The sequence below is a fragment of the Meleagris gallopavo genome, chromosome 22 (assembly GCF_905368555.1).
Source record: "Meleagris gallopavo chromosome 22, MGAL_WU_HG_1.1, whole genome shotgun sequence".
In the NCBI taxonomy this organism is placed as follows: domain Eukaryota; kingdom Metazoa; phylum Chordata; class Aves; order Galliformes; family Phasianidae; genus Meleagris; species Meleagris gallopavo.
The window spans coordinates 11,542,345-11,555,471 of NC_139425.1; positions in this window are offsets into that span (position 1 = coordinate 11,542,345).

A 13,127-nucleotide genomic window follows, 5' to 3' on the forward strand; every position below is an offset into this window, starting at 1 on the left:
CTCCTGTCCTTTTTAATTCATCTGGTTTATTTATAACACATCCTGCTTCTTTTTGCAGCTGCTTGCTTTTAATATGAGTTATCTGATTTTTACTGCCTACTCTTCTGGGGATGCATACAGAACTCTTCCTTTCTTTGCTTTTCCCCCTCCCCTCCACAGCACCTAACGATGCTTTTGTTTGCCAGTGGAACCCAAGAACAGGAAATAAAAAACAGCAAATCCACAAGTCCACAGAAGTTCACAGAATCGTAGAATGGCATGTGTCAGAAGTGGGTACAGCTGATTTGGATAAAGCTCTCTACTAAGTACTTACTTTTGAGCTGCTTTATTTTTGCCATATCTCTCAACCTGTCCCTTTGGGGTTGCATTTGGTAAGAGACTGTTCGCTAAGTTAAAGCATGCTCCAAGAGCTCTTCTGCTTGCACCTGAAAGTTTGTGTTGATTTTTCCACAACTGTGACAGTGATTGCTGTTAAATAAAATCAGTCATTCACCTGCAGTGGAAGCAAGCTGTTGGTTTTGGGTAGTTCTAGAAAAGAACAGGCAGGGTGGTTGTAAGCACTTGGCTATGCTGTGCAGCCCCAGAAGCAAGGCATTGAAATAGGAGTGTGGTTGGCCTTTGGACTCTCGGTCATCTAATCTTGAGTTTAGTACAGTATGTATTCCTAAAAGAGAATTCAAACTGGAGTTAATTCAGGGACCCCCTGTAGTGTGAGTAGGTCTGGATGGCCAGTTCTGGCCTGGTTGCTCACTGTGGTTGCTACCAAAACCAGGTAACTATTTGTTAAAGAAGTTCAGCACATATTTGCCACTGATGATGTAGACAGCATTTCTTGCCTTGGGATAAACAGATGGATGGGTTTAATTTTGAATTCTCTTTTAGTCCTCTTTCTCTGCTGTGTCACTATGAATCTATGGCAAATTTTGGCCTAGAGCTTGACTGAGCAGATGAGAGTCTGAGCAGCTGAAAATGGAAGACTGTAATGTAAGACTGTAGTGAATAGGGGGGAAATCCTGCACTGGAATATCTGGTCAATGTTTAATGTAGGGTATCTCAAAAACATAGCTAAGGGAAGAGATAATCAGTGCTAAGGATGAGCTGGTGACTAGACATATCAAAAATAAATTTCAGTACAAGAAATCTTGCTGTGCACTGCTTTCCCTTATTGAAAAGATGGAGATTTGTCAGCAGAATGTTTTAAGATACTTGGCAGGATTAATATTCTACGCTGAATGGATGAAGGTGCTTGAGAAAATATAGTTTGTCCTAAGCATTTTTTGACAGAATATATCTTATCCATATAAGGGCTTTAGCAGAAATGTCAGTGATGTCAAATGATAGATGGCAATATGAAGAGTTATAAGAGCCAGCCTATTAAAAAAAGACTAGACGACTTAGTGCTATGGCAGCCTATTTGACTCTGAGTGGGTGGTTGGAAAGGGCTGAGGGAAGACTGATCTTCTAATAGAAATTTAATCATATACCTTATAGAAATAATGGGAATCCAGAGATGATGAAGGAAGAGATGAGAAAGAGAAAGCATTCTGGAGAAATTTCCTCACAGAGAGGATGATTCATTTTGGACTGTGCTGTCAAAAGGCAGCTATGGAAACTGCAGCTGTGGATGTATTAAATAGGCGTCAGGCAGGTGCTTACTGGAAAAAATGTTATGGATGGAAACAAGCACCAGGAGGAGTGGGAGGAATCTGCAGCGCCAGCTTCCGGTTTTCAGTTACACCAGAATAATGTGTTATTCTGCATTTGCATTGCAGATGCACAACGGTTTTCAGTCTGAGCAGATGCTTGGCTGCCATGGACTTTCATGAACACGTGTCCAAGGGGCCATTTTCACCCTCCTTTTTGACATTTTTTAAAAGGAAGAGGCATATTAAAATCCCGAGATGAAGGGAACAGTTTCAGGTTGGAAAAGATTGAGCAATGGTGGTGTAACAGAAAGCAAAGTTTGGCCCACATTATTTTCCTCCATCGGGACTGTTTTTCCCATTAGTACAGCTAGGACTAAAGAGCGTCTCTGACGTATGGCAATAAATCAAAAGTTAAGCCCTATGGAGAAAAACATAAAGTGATGGAGAGATATTCTATATTTTGGGGAAGGAAAGAAGGAAATAACAAAGTGAATGGCTTTGAGTATTTTTAGGAAGAGGAGCTGAGAGGGATCAGAAAGTTGCAGCCTCTTATATTGGTGCCATCATCCAGAACAGTTTGAACTGGCTGATATTTTGCACTGCATGGCATGTGAATATGTGAGTCCAGCAGAGAAACGGAGGGAGAAACTGCAAACGTGCAACTTCCCCAAACCTGCGTGTTTCCCTCAGTTCTCACACTTTTCTTTTGGTTCTCTCTGTCCCAGCCTATTGAATTCAGGCATGATGTGGTAGCAGCTGTTGCCACTGGTTTCTGCTCTTGCCAGAATGAAGTCGGACCTGAAAATCTGCAGAGAAGGAAAAGTTTCTGACTATAAGGAGACTCAGCTTATTAGTAACCTCTAGAGATATTCACTGAGGCTGTTATTGCTTTCTTTCCTGCATCTCAAATGTGTTTCCACTGACTCAGGGATCAGGTCTGGATGCCTCTGTGTCATAATCTGAGTGCAGTTTTTTTTCTCAGCAGCTCCTTTATGACCAAAATTCTCTGTGCTGTCCTGCTGCCCTGCCTGACCAATGCAAAGATAGCTACAAAACGCAGTCATAACAGCAAACTCAAGGTTCTTCCATGAGCCAGAGTATCAGCAGTTCAAATCAGAGACCATTTCACTACGCTGGAGAAACCCCAGTTTTGCACTAGCTGAAGATTTGTCCCTGAAGTTTCTTTTTAAAAATGGCACAGGGAGAAGGTTGCTGGAGAGAGCTGAGAAAAACATCCTGTTTTCTTAAGGGAGACTCAAATGTCAACCATCAATATTTTATCTCCTGAATCCTGGGGATACAATTTGGTAGATAAAAAATGCATCTGTTCTTCAGTTCAGTTGCACCTCTTTGAAAGCATGGCCAAGTTACCAACTCAGATGCTTCCATAAAATTAGGTTTCAGATCCATATGTTTCATTGTGTATTGCTTGTTTCCATGGCACAGAGTTGCCACATAAAGCAGACTGCAAACCTTTTGGTTTATCCTAAAGCCTTTTAAATCTGTCTCCTCTAAGCTTGAAATTCTCTCATTCAGGCATTCAGTGCTGTTGAAACCCATATGCCAATAATTCCTAATGATGTGTGCGTCTAGCCAGAGTAATTCTCCTCATTCAATTTGCAATTTTCCAAGTAAATCCTTTCAGCATTTTGACTATAGCAGTTTATTTTGCATTCTGAGACATGTGGCTCTCTTAAAATCATCCTGAATTTACAGGCAAAGTGATGTCTTATAATGAAGGACAGCCAAACTTTTGAAACCAGAGATAGTATTATCTTTGCTTGCTTGCTCTCCTGAGCTGAAGCTAACACACATTAATGCAAAGTCTTCCCTTAGCGTTTGACACAAAGGACAAAAGCTGAACCGTTTCCGATTTGGCAGCATATTTTGTCTCCTTTTGTTGAAAGAGCATATTGGACTGAGGCTTATATCTTATGCTGTTTCCCATGCTCAAAAGCTAGTGTCTGCAGTAACTAGCAGAAACTCTGCTGTTAAAGCTGGACTCTTGCTTTATAGAGGCAGTGTGCTCAGGGCATCGTGAGGGGAAGAAAAAGGCCCTTTCTAGTCCTTACAGGCCAAATTCAGCCATCTATTGAGATCACAGTGTTGGGCTTAGGAAGGAAATTCTGCAACTGGTACAAAGAGGATTGCAACTTGGGTCTTTGGAAGAAGTTGAGGTGAAGAAAACTTGGTGAGAAATGGGAGTACTTATCAGAAAAATGCAGGGTGGGAGCACACAGGTTGTACCTTTAACAAACATTGTGACTTACATGCTCATTTTGTCCTGAAAACAAGAATTTTTTGATCCCTGCGTAACAAAGGTATATGTGAACTCAAGAAGATTTACTTTGGTCACTGTGAAAAAAGAATTTCTAAACCTCCCTTATTTCATTCATTTATTTTTTGTCTGTTCTTCAATACCCTCTGAAGAAGCAGCTACATTTAAGGATGTTTATTTTAAGTTGGTACTCTGGATTGAAAAGCTTTTCCATCTGTTTCTGCCCTGCACTGGATATAACATATTGCAGATGGCAGCATTTATCAGAATCCCACTGCAGACTATTTACTGGCTTTATGCCTTCAGAAATGGGCCACGTTCACCGCCGCTGTAACTTCAATAAAACTGGTGGAATGGCACCACTGGCAAATCTGACCCATCATCACAATTAAAGGAAACTTGTTAAGTGCTTCCTGAAGTATAATCACGCATTCTGGGCACAATGGACGTGGCTCGGTTGACTTGTTTAATGTAAACATATTGAATTATAGTTAGTTTTCATTGTTACTGAAGATTATTGGTTTGTGTTAAAAACCTCTTTGTTCTGATTTTTCCAGTCCATGAACGATTCAGTGAACAGTTTTCTAACATACCATCTCAGATTGCAGCCACAGGCTTGGGTGTACAAACTTTTTCAACAGGCAGCAATTGGAAAGAGCCTCTGTTTTGACTGACAGTGCAAGAGCAGTGACATTGGCCAGATTAAGTTTCTTCTTTCCTGTAGGCATTCTACAAAACATAACACCTCAACCATATTTCTGCTCCACTCTCTCCCATTCCTGATATTCACTCTCCCAAGCTACGTGTTGAATATGTCCCTCAGGATGCTACGTTCTGTCCCCATTTATGAAGCACTTTGCCTCACTGGGTGTTGTCAGTGATTTCCATGTAGCTGCTCATGGAGCACGATACTGACAAGAGCTAGCAGGATCTGGTCTTTTTTTCCTAGGCCTACGAATCACAAATTCATTTCCAGTTTTCAGCATCAGGTCCATTTGGAAAGCCTGTTTGTTGTTTCACTCTCAGGTTATTTTTTTCTGCAGTATTTCATTCACAGATCATGGGACCAAATCTTGGGTTCAGGTAGGGAAGGAACTTTTCATGCTTTTTGACTTTCCGGAAAAAAAATGAGAACAAATGTTTTCACAGTTACCTTCAGAAAAAATATTACTTGCTTTGGAAAGTTTGAAGAAAATTGGTGAAGAACTTGCATGAGTTAAGCAAGGCAGGAAGCAAAAGGAAATTTGACCTTTTGAACACATTTTCTACCTTGCCCTATTTTATGGAAGGAACGGTCAGGAGTAAAAGAGAATTCCACATTAAAAATGTTCGTCATAGCAAACATACAGTACAGTTTATTCGGTGGTGCTGTAGAAAGCCCAGTTCCAGTCCTGATGAAGATTTAAGTGAAATGACAAAGATTTAAATCTCGCTTTTCCGTATCCTTGCTTTTTCTCTTCCTTCATTTTTCTCTGAAAGATATTTGTGAAAGGGTTTGTTTCTTAAAATGCCATTTGGTATGAAGACCCTAGATGTCTAACTGGACTTCCTCTGTGCTATTTCAGTGAATGCTATTAATAATTTGGCAGGCTAGCAGACCCTGGATGCTGTTTTGTGTAAGTTTTGACCACGGACAGCTTCTGTGATTCTGGCTGTGAACCACTGCAGTGGAAAAGATAATTTATTCTAAATAATGACTATCCAGGAATTAGCAGCAAAGAGAGTTCTCAAACAGAGCTGTGGGCTATGGGAGACAGGAGCTTAAATGATGGCAGTGTCACAGTAGTGCCTGAGAGCCTTCTTGGTGCTTAAGCATAGCTGAGGCATCAAGATGGAAAAATACTTCAGAGATTTTGTAAGCTGTAGGAAAACTTCCAACTATTTAGCAAAGTTAATGCTGAGCTTTTCTGACTCATAGCATTGCTCCAGTCTCACTGCTGAATCAATTAGCTCAGTGAGCACCCTTCCCATCAAAGTAACACCTTCCTTTCTTGCTCAGTTTTAAGACTTAATTCAATAATTTCAATAACAGAATTATATAAAGCTATATTCTCTCTGTACTCCTGCCAAAGATTGCTTGCATGCTTTGCATCTCCCTGCTTGCACACTCATATATTTAAATTGCCTTCAATCTGGAGTTTGGTTCCTGCGCTAGCAATCAAAGACCTTACGATTAAACCTTCTCCATTAATATTTGTAGTCCACCAGAGAAAAATTAGCACAGGGATGTTTGGTAGCAGTAGCTCTCAGGATTAGACAGATGCTGCTGTGGAGGGGATCATTTAACACATCCAGAGGAGCTGAAATGGGCACTGCAAGAATTGCCCGACTCTGCAGCCTGAAAGCTGGAGAGGTCAGACTGTTGTACGTGGGGGCCTGTAGCACACAGCCCTGAATCCCCACAGAATGTCCTCTACAACTTATTGTAAAAGCAGCACGGTGACAGTAACTGCACAGCCTCCCTGCCTCTGTAATTTGGTCCCCTGAGTATGTCTTTGATTCCAACAGAATGTTTTCTGTGTGATTGCTCTGTTAGCAATACCTTGGTTTGTAACAATTTTCTCTCTTTTTTTAATTTTATTTTATGATTAATAGGTCAATTATGTAGAATTACCTTTCCCGATTAAAGCATAGTTTAGAAAAAAACATTGACCATATAATGCTCATTTTTCATTTAGTTGCTTGTCACTGAAGCTGCTCTACAGGAAGGTGTTTTTATTGCTAGGTGAAAAACATCGATTAAAAATTCCTTAGAGCTCCGAGAGACTCGGTTTTGTCATTCAGTATTTAGAAGGAAAAGAACTCAGAATTGCAATTTACATTTTTAATAAAGAGCTTTGTGCTTTGGGAGGTGGCTGCAGCTGGGAGCTGAACTTTGGTCATACAGAGTTAAAAGGGCATTGGATATAAACGTTATTTAAACGATCACATAAAAAGGAAACTAAAATACAGTACCTTAAAAGTTGTTTTTTTCATGAAAAGAGAAGGGCAAATCAGTTACTGCCTGTGTAATTGTTTAGTTATCCATCAGATTATTGCAAACTGCATGTGTGTACATTTCAAAGTGCTTTGGTGTAGACAGACACAGACCTTTGCTCCTGAGGAATTCAATGATTTGCCCCATGGGAATTGCTGGGCTTGCCGCAGTTCACTTAATGACACTGATGGGTCAATTCTCTGCCAGAGCCAACAACTCATCTTCATCATCTTCTCAACTTCACATCCACTAATGATCAGTCCTTATAATGAAGGCATTTTTCACCCTGCCAGGAGTCACAAGAAGAAAAATTGATTGACAGAGTTATCTGGATTGTAGTAATTAAATCAGGGCAGACAAATCCCTGCTCTCATTATATTTCAGACATGTCTGAACCATGAAAAACAGAGCTGAAGCATTCTGATTTGCTGTCTGCAGTTTAAAATATAGCATTAAACGCTGTATATGATATATAGAATTACAATAAGTAAATATGGAAGAATTAGAAAAGGATAACTATAAATCAAAAGTGGTCAAAATATGGGTGTTAGGTATAACCATCCTTAGTGAAACATGTATATTAAGTATTTCAAAAAAGTTATTAATTGTTAGACATTAATATCATTCAAGAAATTAATTCAGAAGTACACCAGTGCATTCAGACTCATTCTGCAGTGCCTTGCACCAAAACAACATTTGTTTGTACTGCTGAGGCAAAAGAGATAGCAGGTAGAAATAGAGATACAAAACGGTTTATACAGAACAGAATTGGCACTGCCATAGGGTTGGCACTTGTACAGTGGAACACAACTGTACTGTTTTTGAGCTCTCCTCCAGATGAGGAGACCGATTTGCACTGTTGAAGCCAGAACAGGATTTGAAATAGTGCTGGAATTTTTTTGTTGGTGAACGCCTGTTGTGCAGCACTTCTCTGGAAGGATTTGTGTGCGGATGTTCTTTGGGAAATGCTGCAATCTGCATTCAACAGTTGTCCTTTAATTCTCTTTTTGAAGATATTTTTCTTCCATCAGTTTATTAAGCCATTTTTCAGATACTGTAAAATATTGTACCCATTTAAACAGAAGATTATGCTGCATGAACTTGAATTAATATTAACCACATAATTAAGCTGATTAGATCTAGTTAAAATTGGGTATATAAGATGCATATTTACAGAGAGGCTGATTACAGTTTATATCGCTGAAAAAGGAGTAAAGAAATCTGGATTCACCTGGACAATTACTCAGCTAAAATAAATTGGCTGAAGTTCACTGAGCTCAGTGTAGAGCCTGCATTTACAGGGTGTTTGGCATGTATACAGTACATTTGAAAACAACCTTAATAACTCAAAAATGCAAATGACAGCTAAAGCAGAATTTAGGCAGGAGTGCATTAATGAGGAAATCATTTCAGGGGAGAAGGCTTTGAGGAGACAAAGCCCATTCCCCTCACATGACTGCTTTCCTGTCTCCTTCCAGGTTAGGTTCATGAATGCTACAAATTATTAGTTGGAATTAGATTCCACAGCAGTATGGGAATGCTTTACCTCTGGTGCTGTATACACACCTTTGAGTTTATACTACTGTTTATGGCTTTCTGGTCCTCAGTGGATACTGTCATCATCATGAGCCAGCTCACACCTCAAGGAACATGTGGGTAAATAGAGATAATTATTAAAAAACTCTCTGCTATCAGTATCAAAAGGGCTACAGCAGTGGAAGGTGATGCAGAACGTTCTGGTTAGTTGCAGCTGCTGGTTATCCTTTCTAAAGATATGCTGTAGTGTAGACTTGCAAACTGCCAAAGCTGAGACCAAATTTCATATCAAAGACAGACAAGTTTGTCCATGTAGGAATCACAGACTGCATGGAATTCAGGGACAAAACACAAGAAATACTGTAAGTTAGAAAAAGCTGGTGAATACACAGCAAGTCTGAGCAGTGAAGGCATGCACGATCAATTTTACTGGTTACTAAGACTGATCTTTAAAGGGTTAATAAGGTAATGATAAAGAAAATGAGTCAGATTCTGTTGCCTTTGGGTTGGCCTGCATATCACCACCAACCCAAAGTTCCACTTAGCGTTGCTTTCAGGTCAGCTGTGCAGAAAGGCTGGAGAGATCCTCAGGACATGCTGTGTTTTGCAGTAGTGACCTTGGGTGACTCCAAGGCTTGAGCACAACAGAGAGGGATTCTATGATGGGAACAGGGAAAAGTGCAGTGAGGACGTGGGACTTCGTAAAATGAAGAAGATGCTGAACAAATGTCCTTAAGAGTCAAACATGTTCACAACCCATTCCTTTCTGAGCAGAAAAATAAGGCAGTTCAACTTTAATGACCTGCTGGAACACAGAGAGCTCCCGCAGCCCTGGCAAACCTGACCTCTCTACTTCTGAATCAGAAGAACAGATAAGGGTTTGCTTAGCTTCCAAATCTAGCCTAACCCTTTTCCTGTTCAAAAAGTTTGTAAGCAGGCATTTTATTTTCCACTCTGAAGAGCTGATGTGAACATATGTCATCCTCAATCTGTCACATTTTTATCCAGTCAGGAAATGAAATTCTTAACATGTGGCTTTCATGATCAATTGGCAAAACAGGACAAGAGATCTTGCACTAAAATTAAAGAGTGATCAGAATCTGCAAAATAACTCTTTGTATAGAATTATTCTGCTGTGAGGTGTAGACATCAGGTCAGGCCATGATGGGATGATCCACCACCTCCGTTAGAAATCCAGCTGTTACCAACTGTGACAAAGTGAAAATACTGAGCCAAGGTGTTATTTGAAGAGTGGATAACACTGGTCATGCTCACTAAAGAAAGACCACCACGGTTCATCTCCTGATTTGGACACTACTGTTGGAAATTAAATATCTAAATCTATTTTCCTCTGACTTTATTTCAGTTCCATCTTTGCAACGAAGATGTCAGTCCCAGATACGCATGTGCTGTTAGCCTGGATAGCTTGGTCTTTAGATGGCCCAGCAATCACAACTGCTAAAAGGTGATCTGTTGGTGCCCATTTTGGAATCGGGGTAAGAGGCAATTTGTTCTATACATGATCTGTTACAAATGAGATACATAATTCTAATAGCATGTCATTAGCACACAAAATTTATGAAGTACGACAGGTCGAGAGGGACCCCGGGATGTTTTCCTTTGTTTCAAAGCAGACCCTTTGAATGCCTGAGTTCTGCTGTCTCCTGTTTGGTTTCCACTCAGCTGATGTGCTTAGGATGATGTTCTCTACTCCATAGAACCTAACTAATTCTTTTTTCTTACTGGCTTTCTCTGCTTCTTCCTTGCCCAGTTCAGGAGGTCAGCTGCATGTACTCCTCTGTCAGGACAGAGAACTAGCCAGACAGATGAATAATACAATTATGGGAGGCAATAAAATCAAAAGAGATTTTTTGTTAACATTGGCACTGACTCACCATGTGAAGCGGAGCTCAGAGAGATACCTACTGGAGATTTTGAGAGGAAAATTAGACTTTGAAGCACTTCCCATAAATCCTGCTGTGTATTTTTCAAAACATTACAGCGTAATGGAAGAACAAATGGTGAGGAGCAAAGCTTTCACAACCTTCGTGTAGAAAGGGCGCAAATGAAATCTGGATTGCTCCAAATCCATCCCAAATCCATCCCCATACTTGCAACTTCCCTGTTTCCCTCTCCTCCCCCAGATACACACAGCCTGTTTCACTGTGTTATTTCAATACAAAGAGGAGGAGTAAGGGTACAATGCTGGGAGATGAAAAACAGCGTGTGGCTTACTCACAGCCTTCTACATACCCCCTTTCAGAGAGGGATCTCTCATTTGATGAAGATCCTTTTTTTCTGTTTAGTCATAAACAGATGAATCCTATAATAGCCTCTGTTTCCTCTGCTACAGGAGGTCTGTATGATTAATAAGATCTCCCTGTAGTCAATGCCAAGCCAAACAGATGAATGCAAGGCGCATCTGCTGTAGATTAAACATTTGGAAAAAACATTTTATAAATATTTCTTTCCACAACAACATATCCATATGGCAGTTAACGAGGGTATATATTTAAAACCTTGCATGTACAGTATATAGCCATGCATATGTATTTAATACACTTATTAAATAAGTACTTATGTTGTCACTCAACAGATATCTTTCTGATATGACTTTTCATCTATTTGAAATGTCAAATCAGACTGCTTGAAAGGACCACATTGCTTTCTCAAGCAAAACGTGAGAAGACATTGCTTCTGAGTGGGTGGGTTAGTAGGAAGCAAACCTTTTATTTTATTAGTTCTCAGAAACAAGAGTGTGTAAGATAATTACCTGGTTAGTATGAGGTAAAAAAAAAAAAAAGATACACTGAATATGGTTAGAGAGAGAAGATTGTCCTGGGTACAGTGCAAACAGATCCTGAGAAGAAAGTTAAACTAATTTGAGATTTCTTAGCATTTAAGTTTAACTTTCAAAATATTTCAAAATACTGGAAGTAATTCTGATTATAATTAATATTTTAAATTGTCATTCATTTGGTTAAAAGGATTTACAGAAATAATTTAAAAAAAGAATCAGTTTCTTCTGCCCTTAATTCTATAATGGGGATTTCCTTTTTTTCTCTTTCTGTGTTTCCTGTCCTTTAGGACTGGACCTTAATTTTGGATTCAGGAGAGATGAAATAGGACAAGTTAGCTCAAGCTACAATCAAATTCAGAAAGTAAATACTATCTGGAGAAGATACTGACACTCTCAGATAAATCACTCTTGCATTTTAGTATGTTGTTCTTGTAAGACTTAGTGATATTACCGTAGGCTGATTTTATGATAGGTTGTTGTTTTTTTTTTTTGTTTGCTTGTCATGAAACTTGATATGTGATTCAATTCCTGAATTTTTTTAAAAGATTGTCTCTGCTGGCTTTCCAGACTAGCAGCCAGAAACAGGAAAAAATAGTCTTTTGAGATTCTGTAGATGCTTTGATTTTTGTCTCGTTAAGCATCAAGACTTGGTTTGCGCATGTGTGTGGAAAACTGGGGCACTTATCTGAAGAGAAGGGCTCTCTGAATCTGACATTTGCTCCAGGAATGGCTAGTGCTTGTCAATTCATGTCTGTCTGGGCTCTAAGAATGTAAATTTCCAGACCTTAAAGCATGATACTTGCAACCAGACATGACGTTTACCCACATGCTTTTACACAGATTGCAGAACAGGGGAAAATAATTGCCTAACTTTGCTTTTATCGCACACCATTAGGTACTTAGCTGCCTCAGACAAGAAAGACAAAAGCTCCTCATGTTTGAGAGACTTTTAATATTTATGTTCAATTCACTTTGAGATTTCTCTGCCTAAATGATTTGCTTTCTGATATTCCTGCCATAGTTTCCTGTCCACTCTCTGAGATTCTTGAGGGCAGATGGGAGCCTGGAGATGGGCAGTTCCCTCACAGTTGAGCTACTGGCTTTGGTGATTGATATCTCATTCTGCTTTATTCTCTTTTCTTAATGGCCTACTTGTTCTTACTTTGATCCTGGTATGCAAAGTATAATTTTACTATTTAAGTCAAATTGTTTTGTTGTTGTATATGGAGTCTTGGAACAACTTACTGAGCAAAATTTCCAGAGAACTTGTAGAAATAATGGAAGAGCCATAGATTTGTTCAGAGCAATATTAAAGTGGTCCTTCTTGCACTTGGGTTGAAACCACAATACAGAAGTAAAGCCTATGTGAACACACCTAATTTTCAAAAGTATCTGTCTTTGCAGTCCCACAGTAAGTGCTCCTTAGCTGTCAGTGATATTTAAAGATTATGTTTTTATATGTGCCACAACCATATGCTAAATTAGTTTGCAACCAGTTTTAATTAAATTAGTTTAATGTCATACAATGGTTTAAGAAAGACTTATTTTAGGCTAGCATTGGTTTGTTCCCAGTAAATTCAACTCTAATTTTAGATCTATTTAATGGTGTTCCTACAGCCCTTTGTACTGGTTTAGCAGAACTGATATGTAGCAGCACCTTCATTTAAGCCTTTAAGAATCCTGGGTTCCAAAAATGGTCACTAAGCTTCTGCTGGCATTTACCATCCGGTTGCACTGCCTGTAGGTCTCCGTGCTGGCGGATTTACCAGCCGCCCAAAGTGCACTGTGAGAGCCACAGACAACAAATGATATGAGCTCTAACTGAATGTTCTGCATATGAACCTCCCACGCATGCAGCAGAGAGTCCATCCAAGAAGAAAGCTGGGGCAG